This window comes from Phocoena sinus, chromosome X (assembly GCF_008692025.1).
Source record: "Phocoena sinus isolate mPhoSin1 chromosome X, mPhoSin1.pri, whole genome shotgun sequence".
NCBI classification, from domain to species: Eukaryota; Metazoa; Chordata; class Mammalia; order Artiodactyla; family Phocoenidae; genus Phocoena; species Phocoena sinus.
In genome coordinates this window covers 120,572,653-120,594,184 of record NC_045784.1, presented here as the reverse complement: position 1 = coordinate 120,594,184, position 21,532 = coordinate 120,572,653, and positions in this window count along the sequence as shown.

Below are 21,532 nucleotides of genomic sequence, written 5' to 3'. Positions count from 1 at the left end.
AGCACTTGTAAATGTCAGAAATGTTTGGAATAAAAGCTGTGTCTGAGTCTCTGCTGCATACAACTCTCTGAGAACAAGAAAGCAGGGTGCCTTGCCATTTCCCAGACCTGAGCTGCTGCTGACTATGTTCCATACCTGAGCCTGAGCTGCAGTTGATACTCATCCCCGGGACCACTCTGCCACTGCACCCTGCCCCGGGGGCCCAGGACACCGCTGCAACCTGGCAGCCTTAGTTCTGTGCCACTGCTGTGTCTAACCTCCCTTGGGGCCTGAGTCACTCAGACCCTGGCTCCATGGGTGATGTGCACATGCCCACATTTCAGACATTGGTGCCACCACCAGAGCAGGTGCACCAATGCCCCAGGCCCCAGCTGCTGAGCTAGTTCCATGTAGTGCTGAGCCCAGGACCTCAGCTCTCCTGTCACTATGAACGCCTACACCCCAAACACCAGCGCCACTGCCACCACAAGAATGCCAGCAAACCATCTATCTGATAAAGAGTTACTATCCAAAATATGTAAGGAACTCATACAACTCAACAGCAAAAAACAAATAAAATTATAAAATGGGCAAAGGAAGAGTACAGACATTTCCCTAAGGGAGATCGACAAATGGCCAACAGGCACATGAAAAGGTGCTCAATATCCCTAATCATCAGGGAAATGCAAATCAAAACAACGATGAGATATCACCTCACACCTGTCAAAATGGCTACCATCAAAATGACAAGAGATAACAAATGTTGAGAGGATGTGGAGAAAAGGGAACACTTGTGCATTGGTGGTGGGAATGTAAATTGGTGCAGCCACTATGAAAAACAGTATAGAGCTTCTCAAAAATTTAAAAATAGAACTAGCATATGATCTAGAAATCCCACTTATTGGTATATATCCAAAGGAAGTGAAATCAGTATCTCAAGGAGATATTTACACTCCCATGTTCATCGCGATAGCCAAAATATGGAAACAATCTGTCACTGAAGTTCTAATATTTATAGCTAAATAGAGGGGACTTCCCTGGTGGCACAGTGGTTAAGAATCCGCCTGCCAATGCCGGGGACATGGGTTCGAGCCCTGGTCTGGGAAGATCCCACATGCTGCGGAGCAACTAAACCCATGCGCCACAGCTACTGAGCCTGCGCTCTAGAGCCCACGAGCCACAACTACTGAGCCCATGTGCCACAACTACTGAATCCTAGAGCCAGTGCTCTGCAACTAAAAAAGTGACCACAATGAGAAGCCCACGCACCGCAACGAAGAGTAGCTCCCGCTCGCCGCAACTAGAGAAAGCCCGCATACAGCAACGAAGACCCAACACAGCCAAAAATAAATAAATAAATATATCTAAATAGATAGAGAGATATTTACAATTTCTTTATCTACATATGTATGCCAGACACACAGAAAGAGAAATACTTCATGGTATTATTTGTATGTGAAATCTAAGAAAGACAAACTTAGAAAAACAGAGGGTAGAATGGTGGTTGCCAGCAGCTGGGGGGTGGAGGAAATGGGGATACGGTGGTCATAGGGTACAAAATTTTAGTTAGAAGATGAATAAATACTAGAGATCTAATATACAACATGGTAACTGTAGTAAATAATTATGTATTGTATACTTGAAATTTGCTAAAAGAGTGGATCTTAAGTGTTCTCAACATACACACACACTAAATGGTAACTATGTGAGGTGATGGATACGTTAAATACCTTGATTGTAGTAATTATTACTTACGGTACATTTATATTGAAACACCATGTTGTACACCTTAAACATATACAATTTTTGTCAATATATCTTTAAAAATTTAAATGACACACTCAAAAAAAATGTTTAAGCTTTGTATGTACTCAAGTTCCCAAGAAGCAGAGTCTGAGGTGGGTATTCTTGTTCAAGTGATTTCTTGTGGGGTGAGGTGCTCTCAGAAGAAGTGATGTGAGGGAAGCAGGATAATAAAGGGGAAGGGAAGTTCAGCAAGAATGTAGTTTCAGCTACAGACTGGCCCCATCTGACACCATGGAGAAGTTCCAGAGTCCAAATTCCATCACAGATTTGGTCCCGTGAGGCAGAAATCTTAGATAGTTTATGAACAGAAAATCACCCAGTTTCAATTTTTTTTTTTTTTTTTGCGGTACGCGGGCCTCTCACTGTTGTGGCCCCTCCCGCTGCGGAGCACAGGCTCCGGACGCGCAGGCTCAGCGGCCATGGCTCACGGGCCCAGCCGCTCCGCGGTATGTGGGATCTTCCCGGACCGGGGCACGAACCCGTGTCCCCTGCATCGGCAGGTGGACTCCCAACCACTGCGCCACCACGGAAGCCCCGGTTTCAATTTTTTTAAGTATTTTAAGTGAGTCTAAAAATCTTTCACCAAGATGACACAGAGCTTCTCCTGACTCCACATTCACTCTACCCATTCAATCTATAAACAGCTTAAGGATAATGTGGTTGATGTAAACCCACTTTGTCATTACTTAGACAACATCTGGAAGAGCTCTCTAGAGATATTTTTAAAGTTAACCTCTTACCTATCAAGACCTGTTTACATATATCTGCAATCTACTTTCAGACATTAAATGTGAACAAACACTGCTTAATGAATTAAACTCCAATACAATTGCTTTCACTCTACCCTCAAATCAATTAACCTGCTTATAGAGAAAAACCCACGCAGAGTATTTTTAATAGATAAAAGAAGAAGATAAAAAGAGAAAATCATTGTCTATTAAAATGAAAGGAAAATAAACTAATATTTACTGAGCACCCACTCTGTATATCCCAGGCACTAGGTGAGGGACTTTTTGTATCTCATCTCACTCAAAACTCGCAGGAATCCTTTGAGGTAGATATCACCATCATCTTAATTTTGCAGATGTGTAAACTGAATCTGAGGATAGATAACTTGTAAATCTCAGGATAACTTGTAGATAGATACAAGCAGCAGAGCCCAAATTTGCATCCAGATATGTCTCATTCCAAAGACTTCACCCTTTCCACTAAGCCACTAGCTCTTAAAGATGGTTCCCGAACCAGCAGCAACAACACCATCAGGAACCTGCAGAATCAGAAACTCTGGATATGGGGTCCAGCAATCATTCATTATTCATAAAATATTTTTTGAGTGCGTACTCTATCCCAAACACTGTTATAGGTGCTAGAAGCTAGGGGCTGGGTGTATTCCCTTGAAAAACTCAGGCAAGGTCTCTGTCTTCATGAAGCTTACATCTGCAGCTGCAAACATTAAGTATTGATATATACATATATACGTATAAATATAATACATATATACTCACAAGTATAGTGTTTGTGTGTGTACATATGTGTGTATATGTACTTATGTGTATGTATACATACATGCATATATAACACATATATATGTCTAACTCATAGGGAGAGCACTGTACAATTTTCAAGATTCAAAAAGAATATCTACATTAATTAACTCATTAACTATTCATAATAACTCTGAAAATTAGATAGAATAGGTATTGTTATCACCAGTTTATTCATGAGAAAAGGTACTTAGATCATAATAGTACTTTCCGTTGAGCACTTACTAGGTATCAGGCACCTTATATGTATTAGCTAATTTGCTCCTCACAACAACCTCATGGAGTAGCTACAGTTATCAGTTTCCATTTAAAATGCAAAAACTGAGACAGCCGGTAAGTAGACGAGTCAGGCTCAGAAACCAAATATTTCTGATTCATGAGCCTATGCTATTATGATAAACTCTCTCCAGAAGAGTTAATTGTTTGTTTAAGGCTAAAATATGTGTATTTACCTATTTCTCACCTTAAATGGGAAACAATTTAAGCCAGGAAGAAAAAATAAAATATAACAAGAGAGCATAGATTAAAAGCATGGATGAAAGAGGAGAGAACATCTAGAATCAGGATATGAAATGGGTTAAGGTTCATAATAAGAAGTGCATGTCATAATGGACTTTATTTTGCCTTATGTGGGTCATCACCTTCGCTCTAAGCTCTCCATAAGTCACTGTAAAAAAGGGAAATTCAGCCAGCTAAAGTTCATAGTACCCAGATCAATTGTTCAGAACTGCAACTGCACTTGACACTGAGATCAGATAAGAAGTTCTCTCAAGTCTTCCCACAGATGATACACTGCAAGTTAACAAACATCCTCACAATACATGAAACAAGAGTTTCCAAGGGCTACTTCTTTGGGGCCTCTCTTATAAAATGAAATCCCCAAAGGGAACCTCAGTGAAAACAGACCTGTGGTGAGCTCTGACAAAATGAGCCAGGTAATTAGCTCCTCACTGGTTTAATTTAATTATGGCACCTTCTTTAGTATATCTTGAGCAATAGTGGGAATATATATCCTCAAAACAGTTCTTGTCAAGTACTGCTCCTCTCAACCAATTTTCTAGTGTATATTGGGCAGTGATGATTTTAGGATCATATTTCTTGACATGTGTTCTGAATGTAGCTCCTTTATTTTGCCAGTTAAACTACCTTATTTGCTGTAACCAATAGTTGAGCATAGAGTTGACAACCTGTAAGGCCTATCAGTTCGTTAAATAATTTTCCTAAATACAGTTTTTTCTCCTGACTCAACTCAAGATCTTGGGGAAAAAGACACCTATCATAGTACTTTTTTATACAAGTCTCCTGAAAGACATTCCTGTGTGAAAGCACTCTTCCTCAGCAACTCCAGGTAAGGAAGACACTTCCACCAAATGTGGGGTTCAAGTTCCCTAAAACGGTTAGCTCCTCATGGGGTATGTCGAATAATGAAGCATTGTGAAAGACTTCAGAACATATCACCCCAAAATATGCCACTCTAACATATTAACTATTTTGAGTTAAAAGCCCTTGAAAAGCAGCAAATACAAAAAGAACACTCTGACCTTCCTTCTTTTTCTTAAAAGCAGGAGATGAGACTACCCTGTGAAAGATGTCCTCCCTACAAGAGAAGGAATGTGACATTTTTATCACCATGGATTAGAAGCTGAGGTCGAAAAAAATCTGCTCAAACATACCTTGTTGAACTAACCTTTATCTTCCTAGTTACTTCTCCACCAAATTAACTACCCTAGCCTAAACCCTTTGCCTTGTCAGGTCTACACAATTTACTCTCCTTGTCCAGCTCAGTATATAGCATTCAACCCTAACTGCTTCTTTAGGTCTTCATTTTTCTGCTGAAGACTCTCATAAACATATAAAAAATAATTAAAACTTGTTATGCTTTTCTCCTGTTTATCTGTCTTATGTCAGCTTAATTCTTAGGTTCTTAAGGTCAGAGACCTTAAGCGGGTAGCGGAGAAACTTTTCCTCCCCTACAATGTAAAGACCTTAAAAATGAAAGCACATGTCCAAACTTGTCATGTGTCCATCCCATAGCAGGGAAAATGTAATTCTGAAGAAAAGCATGCCCAACTCGCAAAGGTATAAGATCACAGAGATCAAAAGATATGGAGCCAAGACTTGAATCTTATTTTTTTTGGCACAAGAGCTAGTGCACTTTCTATTTGGTTGGTACTGATTTACTTTTATAATCAAAGTCCAAGAGAATGAATGTGAATGCATGGCATATAAAATACTAGTCTTCCTCGGGAATTTGGTGAGAAAAAGTTACATAGACAATTTCTTAAACTCTCACTACGTATCAAAACCTATTTCAAATGATTCATATTATTTGCTTCATTTTAATCTTACAACTCTGACAAGTAGATACTATTGTTTTTCCCATTCCACAGATAAAACAATTGAACAGCAGATAGATGAAGTGACTTGCCCAGGTCAAATAGTTAGGGGCAGAAACAAAATTCAAATTCTAGTCCCCAAATCTATGCTTTCAAACAGTACACCACAGAGCCTTTCTCAAGAGTAAAGATTCCACATGAAGCATTTAGCTACACAATTCACAGATTAAACATAATAACTAAAAGTCTAAGGTATAGGAAAACATACACACTGAACAACAAACTGAGAAACCATAAAACATATAGATTTTTAACTGAAGAGCCATTACTGCACCTTTATACTCTGAACTAATTATTAATTTTAGTTGGGCACTAGAAACACAATTCAAACCTCTCTCACAGACAACGGGTACACAGAACATTCTGAATGAATTTCTTGAGGAAGATATTTTATTCTCTTGAGAGGCAACCAATGTAACCTGAAGAGATTATAGAGCTTTCCCTACACCTGTCCCCAAGGTTACTCACCCTTCCTAGTTTGCAGAATACATATTCACACATAAACATTTTATGCTAAAACCAAAATGCTTTCCTTATGAGTTATTCATTTAATTTGCATTTTATTGACATAAAATATATCAATCTCCAAATAGAATATAGAGGCTAAGGGTATGAGGTGTGAAGTTCTACTGCTTGGGTTTGAATTCCTTTTCCATCACTTATTAGCTCTAAGTTCTTGGAAAAGCCATCTTTAACATGTCTAAGCTTTAGTTTCCTTATCTGTAAAATGAGTTTATAAATAGCACTTCATGATGTTGTTATGCAGATCAAAGAAGAAAGTGTTTGTTTGTAAGACGTTCAGCACAGGTTCTAGTACGTAGTACATGCACATTCATTCATTCAAAAGTATCTGCTGATTCTAGGCTATATACTGGACACTGTTTTAGGCATTTCAGGTACACAACTAACCCAAGCATCAAAAATCTTTGCTCTCATGAAGGTTGCATCCTAGTGAGTAAAAATGTTCATTATCACCATAGTCCTTGTTGCTATCATCAACATTATCATGAACATCATCAAAGAGTGTCCAGAAACTGTCTAGAGATTTTAGAGTCTACAAAGATAAGGATGCCCTTCAAGGAAGCATTACAAGGTAGGTCATCAGCCTCAGTGGAACAATTCAGTTCATGGCCAATCAACTCTCATTTGCACATCAAGGTCTTACTGTATCAAAGGCTATTATAGTAAATCTGTCAAGCTCCAAGGACTATATAGTGGACAGATTCACATGCAATCATAAAGCTTGGGGAAGAAAAGAGTTAAAAGGTAGCTGCTTCACAGAACCCTAAGCCACAGCTGCAATCCCTGGGGCAGAGTGTCCCTTTGATCCTGCTTTTCCCCACAAGAAGGAAACCAGGAAATGAAACACGAAAATATTTGTTTCAAATTTCCAAATGGATCCCCTTGAAGGACAACTTCCAGAGAAGATAGGGGTCCCTCTAGAGGGCAAATAAACAACCTCTTCTCTTTCCATTAAAAGGAGAGAGAGCCATCTCTATTTATCGGGAAGAGTCCTGTTGGCAACACGTAGAGTGTGCAGATATAAAGACAAGTGATGAAAGAGATCAGAGACATCAGAGAGAAAGTAATGCCATTCATGGCACTGATATCAGTCATTTCTGTGTTTGGTGAAAGTCCTTCTATTCTCACATCTGGAAAATGATTCTAAGACACAAGAAGAGGAGCCAACACAGGACTCTGTAAGCTAACCAGGTCAGAAGCAGAGAGAACAATGCCCTTGACAAGTCGAGTGGATAGAGGTACAGCCAATGAAAAAGTGACCTTATACTAGGCAGGATAGCTCAGGAAGTCTGGATATTCAAGTGAGCTCTTTATCTGCATGACATGGATGCAAGGAATCTTTCTCTGTATGTGTAACCCAGGTCTCCTAAAAATGTGATATCTCAGCTGAAAGCTGGCTAAAACTGAGTCAGTCAGAGGAGGCATGGGGATAAGGAAGCAGGAGTTTTCTGTGAAGAGGGACAGCATATGGTAAAGACACAAGGAGGAGCTCATTGTTCAGTCTGGCCAGGAAGCTAGGCAGAAGCCAGATAGCAGTACACTTCATTACTATGACATCAAAAGCATCCACATAGGGCTTCCCTGGTGGCGCAGTGGTTGGGAGTCCACCTGCGGATGCGGGGGGCGCGGGTTCGTTCCCAGGTCCGGGAGGATCCCACGTGCCGTGGAGCGGCTGGGCCTGTGAGCCATGGCCGTTGAGCCTGCGCGTCCGGAGCCTGTGCTCCGCAGCGGGAGAGGCCACAACAGTGAGAGGCCCACGTACCACAAAAAAAAAAAAAAAAAAAAAAGCATCCACATAATATTGGGATTCATGGTATTCATAGTATCCATGAATACTCACCCCATTAATTTAAAATTAATTATTAATCAATTATAATTATTATAAGCACAACCCATAAAATGATCAAGTGTATAATCATATATCTATACTATGCAATCAGATAATACATCGTTTGATATATCAAACACATTTATATTGTATATTATAACATATACTATATACTTACAAAATAATTATTAGTTATAAGTAATTATTTATTAAGCATTTATTGAGTGCCTGCTCCTTATCAAACACTGTTCTTAGTGCTGGGTGTACTCTCTTGAACGGGTCAGGCAAGAACCCTGCCCTCGTTAAGCTTACAGTTGTGGCGAGGGAAGCAGATAATAAGCAGGTACAGTTTTTAAAATTTTATGTAGTAAAACAAAACCTGGAAATATAATAGAGATTAACTTCAGAGTGAGGAAGTAAGAAGGGAGGCACTTTAGATGGAGTGTTTAGTTTAGGCCTTTCTGTAGAGGCAACATTTGAGATGAGACATGAATGACAAGAGGACAGTCAGAAGAGCATTCCGGGCACATAAACTGAGAGTTTAAGGCCACAGGGTATAAACAAGCTTAACATGTTCAAGAAACCTAAAGAAGGACAATGTGAATGGAATGTTACGAGGGACGAAGAAGGTTGTATGAGATGAGCTTAGAGAGGTAAGTACTGTACAGGTTAGGTTATGCAGATCCTGGGAAGTCAGGGGAAGGAGTGCAGATTTCTTTTTCAATTAAATAGAAAGCCAACATCATCTTCGCTCCTTCACAAATTCCTTAGAGAGAGTTCTAGGAAATGTCAAAGGATGTGTTTCCTGTGTGCTTGTCAGTTAGCCCTCTTGGCTCCCATATGGCATCTCCTGTTTTTTCATGTACTTTCCTGCTCCAGCTGCTATAGTTGAACCTATAACAGAAATGACCACAGTAATACCACCATGTCACAATCACAAGGCTAGCAAAACTGATTACTAGGCACTAAAGAGTGATGGCCTGTTGGCACTCCAAATGGTTCTGACTCAACACAGCTGTTATCTGTTCTGTGCTCCAGTATCTGCAATGCTGTGCTCCAAAGTCACCCCAGATGAGGAAGGTGCCCCATCTTGTCCCTCTAGGTACTGCAACCTAGCACTTAGGTGTTATACTCTAGTACATGCATAGACCACAAAACACCAGGGGTTTCTGCTCTTCGCATCCTACATAGACTTGAGTGATACAGTTTTTATATTTCTATCTTTTATCACATATTATGATGATTTTCACACCCCAGGACTCAGGTCTTTGAGAGCTGGGCTTGAGGACAATTTGTAGATCTTAGAATCTTTCCCTCATCTTCTCCTTTCCCCTCCCAAACTGACATTGGACAACATTTGAAAAGCACAGCTCTCCTTCTACTAGAAGTGTTCTTTGCCAAGATGCCACACAGTTTCTCAAGCAAATAGACCCTTCGTGGACCTGGCCCTATCGGTCCTCTAGACAGGCTACAGTTGCCAAGCTGAAACTTTGAGATCAAGCTGAATCTTGATGACCTTGATAAGATAAATCACACTAGAATGGCAGATATTGAAACATTTCTGAGTGGGCTGAGAGGAAGTGAAGGAAGACAGAAAACTCTAGGCAACTCTTTCAAGAAATGTTGCTTCAAAGAACATCAGAGAAATAGGGATAACACTAGAATAGGATAAATGTTAAGAATATCCCATATCATATGTGTAGAACTGAGGCTTGGAGTATCTTGCCAACGTCAGACTGTTAGTAAGCTATAGATATGGGACTCAAATCCAAGTCTTTATGATCTCAAATCTCCTATTCTTTCCACTACACTGTGGTGCAGTATGTGTCTGAACAGTCAGCCTGAAAACCTGGCCTTAAGCATACAAAAGCCATTTTAATCCTATGACAGTATTTCCTTTTACATGTTATTCCAGGAGGGAAAATTAAGTTTTCAACCAGTTACATTACTAATCAAGGCATATAGTGCCTTTATTAAACAGAGCTGAGAAAACAGAAGAAACACAGGAAATAACTAGTGAATCTGCTAAATCTGAAAGCTCTGCATTGCATTTGGTTTATCCACATAATCTCAACAAAACCTTTTGATTGACTTAAAAATAGTAGGGGGACAGAACTTACATTTTTATCCCTTGCTTTATTTAATTCATATATCATACTAAGACCTTTAGATCTATTTTTACAGTCTCAGTGGAAAACTACACATGATAAATGACCCTTAACAGATTCTTCTTCTGAGTGTCAACCATGACAGCAAACACAACTTGCCACTTTTCAAACCTTCAGATTATTTTTGTAGTTTCTTGATTTTGTGGTAAGGGCAGTCCACAACAGAAAATCAATACCTATGGGTAAGCACAGCATGGTCACTGCCCTTGAAGAGTTTATGTTCCTGGAATAAGTGTCACACAGAAATGGAATGGAAGGATGGATCAGACACATGTGCATAAAGAATATGATTAATTTCCCTTTAAAAATTGGTTTATAATGAAGAAACTCTGGAAAACAATAATATTGAGGCCTATTTCCAATTATCTCATTTTTGCTTATAAAATGTCTGTAATTTGGTTTCCAAATAAAAGATAATGCCACACACGATAACTTGGATGAATCTCCAGAGAATTATAATGAGTAAAAAAGCCAATTTCAAAAGGTTACATAGTGTATGATTGCATTTATATAGAAATAATGAAATTCCAAAATTATAGAAAGAACAGATTAATGGTTGCTAGAGATTACAGATGGAGATTGGGGGAAGGTGAGTGTGGTTATAAATGGGTAACGCAAAGGGATCCATGGAACTGTTCTGTATCTTGACTGGATAAATGGCTGTGTTCTGGTTGGGATACTGTACTATAGCTTTGCAAGACATTGGGGTAAATTATGTGAAAAGTAGACTGGGTTTCTCTGTATTATTTCTTATAATTGCAAGTGAATCTACAATAACCTCACAATAAAAATTTGAACTTAAGTAAAAGGAAAGGCCTTTCTATATGTACAGTAGTACAGATAGGCATATATAAACAACTAGCCATGCCTAAAACTGTGATGATAATTGTCCTTTTCCCAAATCCATACATAAATAGTAGAAAACCATTTAAAATTATGACCCTGCATTTTATTTCCTTTTTTTCCTGGAAATAAATGTAACTAAAACTGAATTTCCCTTCTTGGTACCACAAAACATGAAGTGTCAGATTTGAAATAGTGCCCCAAAGAGCACTAAAATGGTCTAAGAGTTAAGTGTACTAATTTTCTGCTGTCATATCTGTGAAGGTATAATTAAATTTCCAATAAAAACAGAGACATTAAGAAAGCTTCCTGAGACACACTGTATGTAGGGAATATAAAAATAATGTGCATTTGGACAGAAACTAAGAACTATCTATTTGGAATTTCCTTAGATATAACTAGACAAGTCAGTCATTAAAGATTAAATGTCATGCATTTAATTACTTTTCAAGTAGTATCAAAAATCACCTCCCACATTGTGAATCCAAAAAAAAAAAAAGAAAAGAAAATCGACACTCTTAACAGCCCTACTAACAAATCAAACTGCCTTCAAGCAAGGAGGCACTTCTTAAATCTTCTTGGCAGCCCATAGAAACCAGCTCCCCCAACCCAGTTTTTGTCCAAAAAATAGCTCACATGTTGGAGTAAAGTAGTTGCTGGGGAAAACCTGCATTCATTTCCCCTGCAGGAGCCCAGCCTCTAGTCCTGGCAACCAAATTGATAACAATCTATTCACATACAATGTAGCTGGTGAGCTTCACTCCAATCACCTAGTCTCCTCTGCATTTATCTGAAAAGTGTGATAATGAGTAAATCGATTGTAGGTGTCAATTCGAAGTAACATGGACCCTGAATAGAGAGCCAACTGCAAATGTGTGTCCCTTACTACCTGCCATTCTGTTGAGCTACCACTAAGCTGCTGTCCCTTAGACTGACACTTTAAAAGCTCCCAAAGGATCTTTTATGAAGGTAAATCAAATCACAAATAACTAGGTTAAGTAGAAAATAAGTTGCCTGATTGGTGTCTTCTCTATATAAGCCTTCATTTATTCATTCATCCAATATACAGTGGTCACCTATTATAACCGAGTAGGACCCTATGGGGCTTTCCCCCATATCCTCTGCTTTAGCTCCTCTCTGAAGTACCTAAATAACAGTATTTGAGGCCCATTTCCTGAGTTATTTTATAGATGTGAAGACCCCCCACCAAATGGAAGATGTTATCACTTGATGACCATGAGCACATAGCCCCAGGCCTCCTGGAGCCTAAGGACTGATAATGTTAACCCCTGTGACACCACCCTATTACCTCACCCTCAGCCAATCAGAGAACTGTGCACATGCTGATCACATACCCTGCGACCTGGCTCCCTCACCTGGCTTTTAAAAATGCTTTGCTGAAACTCTTCAGGGAGCTCAGTTTTTTTTAGAGCATGAGCCACCCATCTCCTTGCATGGCCTGGCAATAAACTTTTCTTTGTTCCAAACTCCGATGCTTCCGTTTGACCTCACTGTGTGTGGCGCACAGGAACTTGCGCTAACACTATCATGTAAAACCAAAAAATGTAGTAAGTAAGGGAATGGACTCTAAATTTAGGGAGAATTGAAATAAGATGCAGGCTTTTCAGACACAAAAGGTCTTATCTTGTATGTTTCCATTTATATGAATATCCAGAATTGACACATCCCTAGAGACAGAGAGCAGATCCCTTGTTGCCAGGGGTAGGGGAGGGGGATGGACATTGACTGCTCAATGGGTGAAGAGTTTCTTTTTGTGGTGATGAAAATGTTTTGAAACTAGATAGATGTGATGGTTGCACAAAACTGTAAGTGAACTAAATGTCACTGAAATGTTGATTTTAAAATGGTTAATTTTATGTTAAGTGAATTTTATTCCAAAAAAATGTTTTTCTAGTTTAAAATCCAGACTTGTCAACCATGTAGTTGAATGATCTTAGAAAAGTTTTTCTCGGAGTATTGTAGGGGAGCAAAACTTGCCACTGCTAAATATCTCTTTGGCATGTGGATTATTTTGAGCTGAAAACAATGAAGGCCCCAAAGAGGAAGAAACTTTGACTTTACCCTAACTGCCTAAAAAGTTTAGATAAAGGGCCTGTTCCCAGAATAGAGCTATCTCCAGAGATATCTGCAAAGAATATGGGCTACATGTGGTGGGGGAACAGGGCCTAGAGATCAGAGTCCACCCTGTGTCCCACTGTCTTGGCCTGGCCCAGCCAACATTTGCTCACCAAACATTTCCTTTTCCATGTCCATGTCAATTGCCTTCTTCCCCTTTGAAGCCCCAAACCATTACCCCCAACATCCTCTTTTGTCTTTAGCTGAAGATGATATTTAAGGTGAGGATTTCAGCCATTTTGGCAAGTTACTCAGTTTTCCTGGGTCTCTCCCAAGTATACGTGTTACTGAACTTTGTTTGATTTTCTCCTGTCAGTCTGTTCCATGTGAATTTAATTCTTAGACCAGCCAGAAGAACCTAGAAGAGTAGAAGAAAATCTCTTCCTTCTCAACAGTATAAATTGGGATAACACTATTTGCCTCATTAATAACCTCTGTAAGGTCCTTAACATGACATCTGACACTTGATCAATGCTATATGGGGGTGAAGAAAGGAGTGATGATGCCTTGGGCAATGTGGGAAACAAAAAGAAGTCAGAAATCAGTCCTGACCTCAAGTTGCTCATGGTCAATATGAGGAAACAGAGAAGTAAACACTTAGTTTTAATAGTGTCCTCCAAAAAAAAATGCACCACCTACAAGTTGAGAATTATGTTTTATTCGGCGGACTTTCCGAGAACTTAAGCCCAGGGGACAGCCTCTTAGATAGCTCTGAGGGACTGTTCCAAAGAGGTAAGGGAGGGGCCAGGATATATAGGAGTTTTTGCAAAAAACAAAACAAAGCAAAAAACCTAAAAACAAAAAACAAATAGTAGGAACATGAAAATATTACTGTTAATTAAAGAAAACCCGGACATCTCAAGTTAATGAATTTACCACTTTTCTATGTATGGGAAGATGCAAGAGTCTGGGCTCATTGAAAATATTTCCTTGATGTGCACCTTAACTATCTAGGGCCAGTATCCACTTTTCCCCATCCTGAATCCCCTCAGGGGGCACAGCTGGGGGTGGCTACAGTGGCTGCTGGCTTGATAGCTGCAACATCCTTTGTTTACTGATATGGCAGGCGACATTCTTTGTCCACAGTAGAATTCAGCAAGCATAAGATAAAAGAATGAATAAAATATTGTGGGAACACAGAGCAGGAAAAGGTAATTTTGCTTGTAGGAATCAATGAACTTCACTGAGGCCCTAACATGGGTCATGAGGATAATTTAGACATTACTAGATGAAAAGGAAAGACATTCCTGGCAGAAATAACAGGTACAAAAAGGATAGGATTATAAGAGTTTTGTTTTTCATTTGTCCATAAGCTTTAGGAAAATAATACCTCAGAGGGGGCAATCAGCATTGGGAGTTCCTAGGCTCAAATAAGCTGTCTTCAGGCAGAAGACCCTAAACTATCCAGGCCAAGGGACTTACTAAAAAACTCTTTTGCAAGCCTATGTAAAATGAGAACTACCAAAAAATAAGTAAATGTGTAATAAATAATATAATAAAATGTAATAAAGTTGGATTGTTGGAAAATTTTTGTTTCTCAACAATTAAAAGGAATATATAAGGTACTGTCTACTGGAATCTTAGAGAGGCCTTTCAAACCAAGGGCCAGTAGGAAACATAACTAATCAAAGTGGAATTCGGTGTTGCCTTCTACCGTGTAAGTTGGTGGTTTCAACTCTCCTTCAAATGCCAAATAAACATGTCTCATACTTGCTGAAACTCAAGACTGTTGAATGATGATGCTTGAATAATGTTATTTTCAAATAAAAAAGAAGGGTGCTCCATTAGGTTGTCAAATCTAATTTTGTCTGTGCTTTATCTTCATTCTGTTGTTTTAACATGGTAGAGTTATATCATATAGTTGCCAAGGAATGGTGATTTTCAGGAGAAGAGAATTTTCCTTTTGAACTTGGCGTTTAATAGGCAGGGATATATGGAATCAAATGGTAGCCTAGTTTACTGGAAAGGTCACGAAGTCCTTGAATGATCTTGAGCAACTCACTTGTATATCTTGCTGGGCTCTTATAAAACTCAAATGAGATAAAGCAGGTGAAAGTGTCTGCTGTACTTCAAGTGTTAAGTCATTTAGTGTGAGTCTGCATTTTCAATGGTGGATGATGACTATATGCTTCTGAATTAATGAGATTTCGGTGAGCAAACATCTTCAACATCTAGCTCATATCATGTCCAGAAACACATTCTTTGGAGATTAAAGGTGTCCATACGACTCCCAGCAGCAAAGCTGAAAATTCAAACGCTTCTTATCCACTGAAACTGTTGGATGAATCCGTAATGTAGAAGCTACTGGATTGCAATGGATACAGAAGAAATTGGCAACGTCAGCTGCTGACTCAGTCATTCTCCCTAGAAGTCACAAGTTCTGTGCCACACTCCAGTTTTTTTGCCAACTGTTTTACTTCCGTGAATTCATCGGACATCAATGTGGTTAAACCTACTGATAAGTGCTGAGGGAAGCAAATTGAGAATGGCAGGGTTTTTACTTCTCCAATATGGAGAATAATGTTGACAAACTGAGACCATTCCCTGCATTTGTTCAACAATGATTTTTAAGTGCCTGCTCTGTTCATGTCACTGTGCTAGAATGACAGCATGCACATGTGAACCATTCATTCTCCTTGTATAAAGGAGTGTTAAACTGAATATAACTAAGTAGCAAAATGGCTGACACAGTCTCAAAGAATGCTGTACTATCATGAAGTAGACAAAAGAGCTCTGTGTCTAGCTACTGAAGAAGACTTCACTGGGGAAGAGGGATTTGAGCTCGGTCTTGACAGATGGTACAATTTAGATAGATAGAAGGGATGAGGAAAACAGAACTACATATGTATTCGTTCCAGGAATAGTCATTCAAAATCACAGATCTGCATCTACTTTGGCCAGGGAGTTTTCTGGCTGCTATAGTTATTAATTATCTATATTAAATGATAGTCAAATGAATGGTGAGTAAGTGAACATATGAGATCAGCAAGCAACTAGCCCAGATGAGGATGCAGATGGTAAAAAAGATCTGGGTTGCCTTCTGGGGATGGTTTCTATTTCCTAATATTCCTCTACCCCTTCCTTCCAAGAAAATAGTAAGGAAAAGGTCCCTCATGACATATGGTGAAGATACAAGAGGAAAACTCCTAGGTGGGAAATGTCATAGATGGGATACAAAAACAAAATTTAAGTCTTTGGGCTACAATTACTTTGTTTCTCTCCTGGTATTCTTGTAGGAAAGTGGTTAACTCCTTTGGGAATCTGATAAAAGCACTGGACCTTCTAAAGCAAAAAAAAAAAAAAAAAACAAAGGAAATTTGTACCCAGGCATTTTTGCATGCAGTTTCGTGGGGTCAGGATCCCTAGGGCTCATATATACAGTCCCTAGGGGTCCATGGACCCTAGTTACAAACGTCTAAAAGACAGCCAAAAAGAATCCTGGCTAAAATCATTAACTTGCTTAAGTATTAGTCATTGGCTTCCCCATGTTTGGAATTAGTTCCACTTCTGCCAAATGAACTGGCAGAAATTCCAGCCCATAGAACGCTTTTTCCCACTTACAAAGACTGTTAATTATCTCCTCAGGCCTCAAGCACCATTGTAATTAATAATAGCTCAGATAAAAAGTAAATTAGAAAAGACTCCAAGATGTTCTATTACTGTACTGAATTATATTAAAAATAATATTTAGCATTTCAGAAGTTACTTACATGTGCCCAAAGTTATTAGAAGTAAGTTGACAATTAACAGAAACTGGTCAATATAACCACCTCTGGAAAACATCTACAAATGTATTGAAGCTTCCTCAACCCCACCACTTCTTAAACCATAGCTCATTCCTGGCCCATCCTAGAAGTGGACATTTCCTCCTGCATGAAGTCACAGGGCGCCTTGAGGACAGGCATTGGGTCTTATACACCTTAATATCCTCATAGCACTGTGTACTACAGATTAGGTGCTCACCAACTCTCTTTCAAACAAAAGAAAAATGCTTTCAAGGAAAGGCCAGTTCCATGTACTGTCATGTTCTTTGTACATTGTAGGAAGCTCAGATTACACAATGCCCTCTTGGATCAAGTTTGGTTTTAAGAGAAGAGAAAAAATGAATCCATAATAATTCTAGTTCAGCTTCTCTCAAAAGATGAAGCATCAGCTTCACCTGGGAATTTGTTAGAAATATAGAACCTTGAGCCCACCTAACCTACTACATCAGAAACTCTGGGAGTGGGGTTCAATATTCTGTGTTTTAACAAGCTTTCTAGAAGATTCTGAATGCGAGCTAATATGGAAAAACCACCAATCTAGATAAATGATCCTCCCAAAAGAAGATTTTTTTTCTCCAAAATACTGACAAGTGATAATAGTCTACAATTTCCAATCAATTTCCAATCCACTGACTTCATCATATTAAAAGAAAATGAGCATTGGGTAACGAAAAGAGCACTGGCATGGGAACTGGACCAATCTGAGTTTCATTGCTACCTCTGCTACTTTCTAGCTCTGTGACATTGGGCAACGCTTATAACATCTCTAAGCCTCAGTTTCCTCATTTGTAAAGTGAAGTTATTGTAAAAATTGATTTTAAAGTTTCCTACAAGCCCTATAATTTTGTGCGTTTCATTGTAGACAAATATTCAGTATATATTTATTGAGCATCTATCACAAGTTCAACAAATCTGAAGGATATGAAAGAAAAAGACAGCCCTTACTCTCAAGAAACTCAAACTCCAGCTAGAAAAACATGTAACTTACATATCGAAGGAATATATTAGATAGAGACAGAAAAATATGCACCTAATCATGGCAAGGTCAACTCAGAATGAAGGAAACCTGTTCTTTCTATGGGGATGATTTGAGGGATGTCCAGGGAATAGATAAGTCTAAGGATAACCTTCCCACTATGTATGTCACCGTTTCCAGATAAATCTCTCCAGTCTTAATTAGGTAGTAGGATTAGGCAGGAATTTAACAGTTTTGAGCACGTTCTACATTCCAGGTATTGTACTTGAGGCTTTACATACATGATTTTATCTAAAAAGCTCTTGACTATCAAAGAGCTAGATACTAATATCATCTTCATTTCACAAATGAGAAAGCTGAAGCTCAGGGTTTAAATAACTTACCTAAAATGTACACATCCCAGAGACGGATCTGGGATTCATTATTTTTATTTTGTACTTATGATGTTTTCACAAAAAATTATGACGTTTTCATAAAAAAGAATCCATTGTGTGAACTTAAATTAATGGGATTAGGCATTCATGCTCTGAGATATTTCAAACCTTCTGTGAAATAGATAACCATCAAATATCACCCACTTAGATCAAAAGATCCCAGAAAGGGGATGTACAAGGTTAGAACAATTTAAGATGCTTTGGGGATTATAAAGTAGTTCTCATAGGAATTAAAATTTTTACATCTAAAAGGAATGTAAAGCTTTTTGCTTCCCAAAGATTCAAGACTTTCAGTTATGTGGTTGCCTGAACAGTCTGACCAGCAACTATTCTTCAACTAAGTTAATTACTAATGAAGTAAGCTCTGGGAAACCTGAAAAACAGGTTGGCTTTTACTCAAATAAGCTCTTTGGACTGAAAACCATGAACCGTTTGTGGTTTATTCATTTTTGTTTTCGTTTTTGTTTTTTTTTAGTAAAAGGAGAGGGAATCTTATTAAATCAGTACGTAATCACTTATAATTCAGGAATTTCCTGATACGTGGGTCATTTTGGGCCTTCCATAATTATTTAAAAACATTTATCTTTAACCTACCCTGGTACATGTAGGTACTTCCTCAAATCCCTGTTCTGCTTTAGGAATAGATAATTGTCATTGCATCAGTGCATGTTTTCTACTTAACTTGGCTAGAGACATCTGTTCTTGGGGCATGAAATTCCTTTCAGCACAACTATTTCCCTGCAGTTTAGAAGACATTCAGTTCTGTTCTAGTTGAAGCCTGAAGCAGGGGTTCTCATCCTAACTGCATACTGAAGTAATCCAGGTAATTTTTAAAATATACTGATTCCCAGATTCGATTCCTAGAGATTCTGATTCAATTGGTCTGCAGTGTGTCCTAGGCACTGGTACTTTTAAAAAGCTGCCCAGGTGATTCAAATATATATGGTCATAGTTGAGAATTATTGTCTGAGATTATGTTGTCATATAAGAAGGCAAGTCAGCTCACAAATTCTACAAATTCTACAATTTTAATTGGGAAGATGCTGGGGACAGAAATTTACCTACAAACCTTCAGGTAACTTTAACCTCTCTGTGTGAAAGAATATTGTTTATAACAGCAAAGTGTTGGGATCAGCTGAAAGGCCCAACAAAAAGTGAGCAATTAAATAATTAAATATACATACAAATGAATAATAGAAAGGTAATGAAGTGTTAAGATAAAACAAGAGTTACTTTACCTCATAATAAAGTTACTACATCTTCTTTTGAAAATCATTTGGAGGATACATATAAAAACGCATAGAAGAAAATGAAAGTCACACGTAATCCCACCTAGCAACAGTTTGTGTTAATCTGGTGACTATCCATCCTAATTTCCTCATTTCTTCCACTCTTGATGATGATGATACCTAAATATTATTATATAACATTAAATATATGTATATTCTTTCTAGTATATATGCTTTTCTAGCCATTTAAAATAAGCTAAAATATTATTTTATAACAACATTTGATCCTCATTATTAAAAAAAGCTAAAATTTTTCTAATTCTACATGCTAGCAGTGTTCTTCAATTACTTCCATAAGGGGTACTGCTAGTCACTTATTAGTTTGCTCTGGTATCCATTTCTCACCCTCCCCCTGACCAGTTCTGTACGGTACATGGCACAGGGTGGGGAGGTGGGGGTATGAGGAGGAGGCTAATCCCGGAAAACTGCGTTTTCAAGGCTCCCTTGCCAACTAGCTTCCAGTTGGGTTTAGCTAATGGGTGATACTAGAGGAACGTGGAACGTAGAAAGAGGGGAGAAGTCAGGGCATTTCTTGCTCTCTCTGCCTGCTTCAGGTGGTCTCTCTGGCAATGGTTCATCTCGATTTTTCCAGCTCCACCTGCACTATCTCTACCTTTATGACTGCAGTTCCCATCAGTAGCCTGAGCTGTACCAACCACCTCTGCTCTGTGTCCCTCCAGCCCTAGGGCTGGTAGCAGCTTCTTGCTGTTGCACATCCTTAGATTTTCTCACTTTCCCATTTGTCTTTTCAGCTTTTCAGCTATCCAATACCTGTGTAACGAATCCCCTGGCTCTGTTTTCTTCAATGTACCCTGACTGATACACTGATATTACCAGAAGAGTATTCCTTGGGCCAAAGGAGATGCATGTTTTAAATAAAGTTTATATTATGCAATGAGAATTTGTTCTGCAGCCAGCATGTAAAGATCCATGACAGAACATGTTTTCCTGGACCCTCTGTTTCTGGGATTTATTATTCTCTGTAATCTCTGTCAGCTTCAAAGTGTTTCTTCAGTTTGCATTTCTTCTCTTGGGTTAATATTTTCCTGAATTGTAAGACTGAATACACCATGAGGGCAGGTACCCTGCCCTTTTTGTTCCCAACTGCATGCTCAGCACTTGTCTCTGTGCCTGACAAAGGATAAACATTCATTATTATTAACTGAATAAAGGAGGAAATGTAAATGAATTTTCTATTGTTTCATTAGCCATTAGAACAAGCCTACTCTATAACATCTTTTATTGTGTAGGAGGGAAAATTCCCCTCTCATTACTGTTGATTTTTTGTTCCCTCAGTATTTTCTGGAATATTCCCATTTCTTAGTAGTAAACTTTGGAAACATTTTTGTTAAGTTCTTCCCTCCCCTACCTCCCAATTTTCCCCATTGGGACTTGGATTATGATGGTGTTAAATATCTAAATTAAATTGGTAGAGAATTGACATCTTTAAAATAATTGATTATTAAATCCCTCTTGTTTCACCCTTGTTTGTGCTACCTCCCACCCCATGCTCTACCCATTTCTACACTGCTTTCTGCCAGGAGACTTATGAATCGTGCAGCCTTACCCTCTGGCTTCTGATTGGGTTTAGCCAAGGGGAAGAACTGACAAAAAGTGTAGGATGGCAATTTTCCCTTCCAGCTCCCACTTGATTCAGTGTCAAGACTTTAGTGGTTGGGTATAGCCAGGAAAGTAGAAGTTCCAACTTAACAATTTTCCACATACAGGTCATTATGTGCCCTGCATATTTTTCTACAATTTGCGTTGCAGCTGTTTTCAGTGGTCAATTTTTAAATAATAGATATTTCTATTTAAAAACCATCCCAAATCTAATTATTAAAACCTAC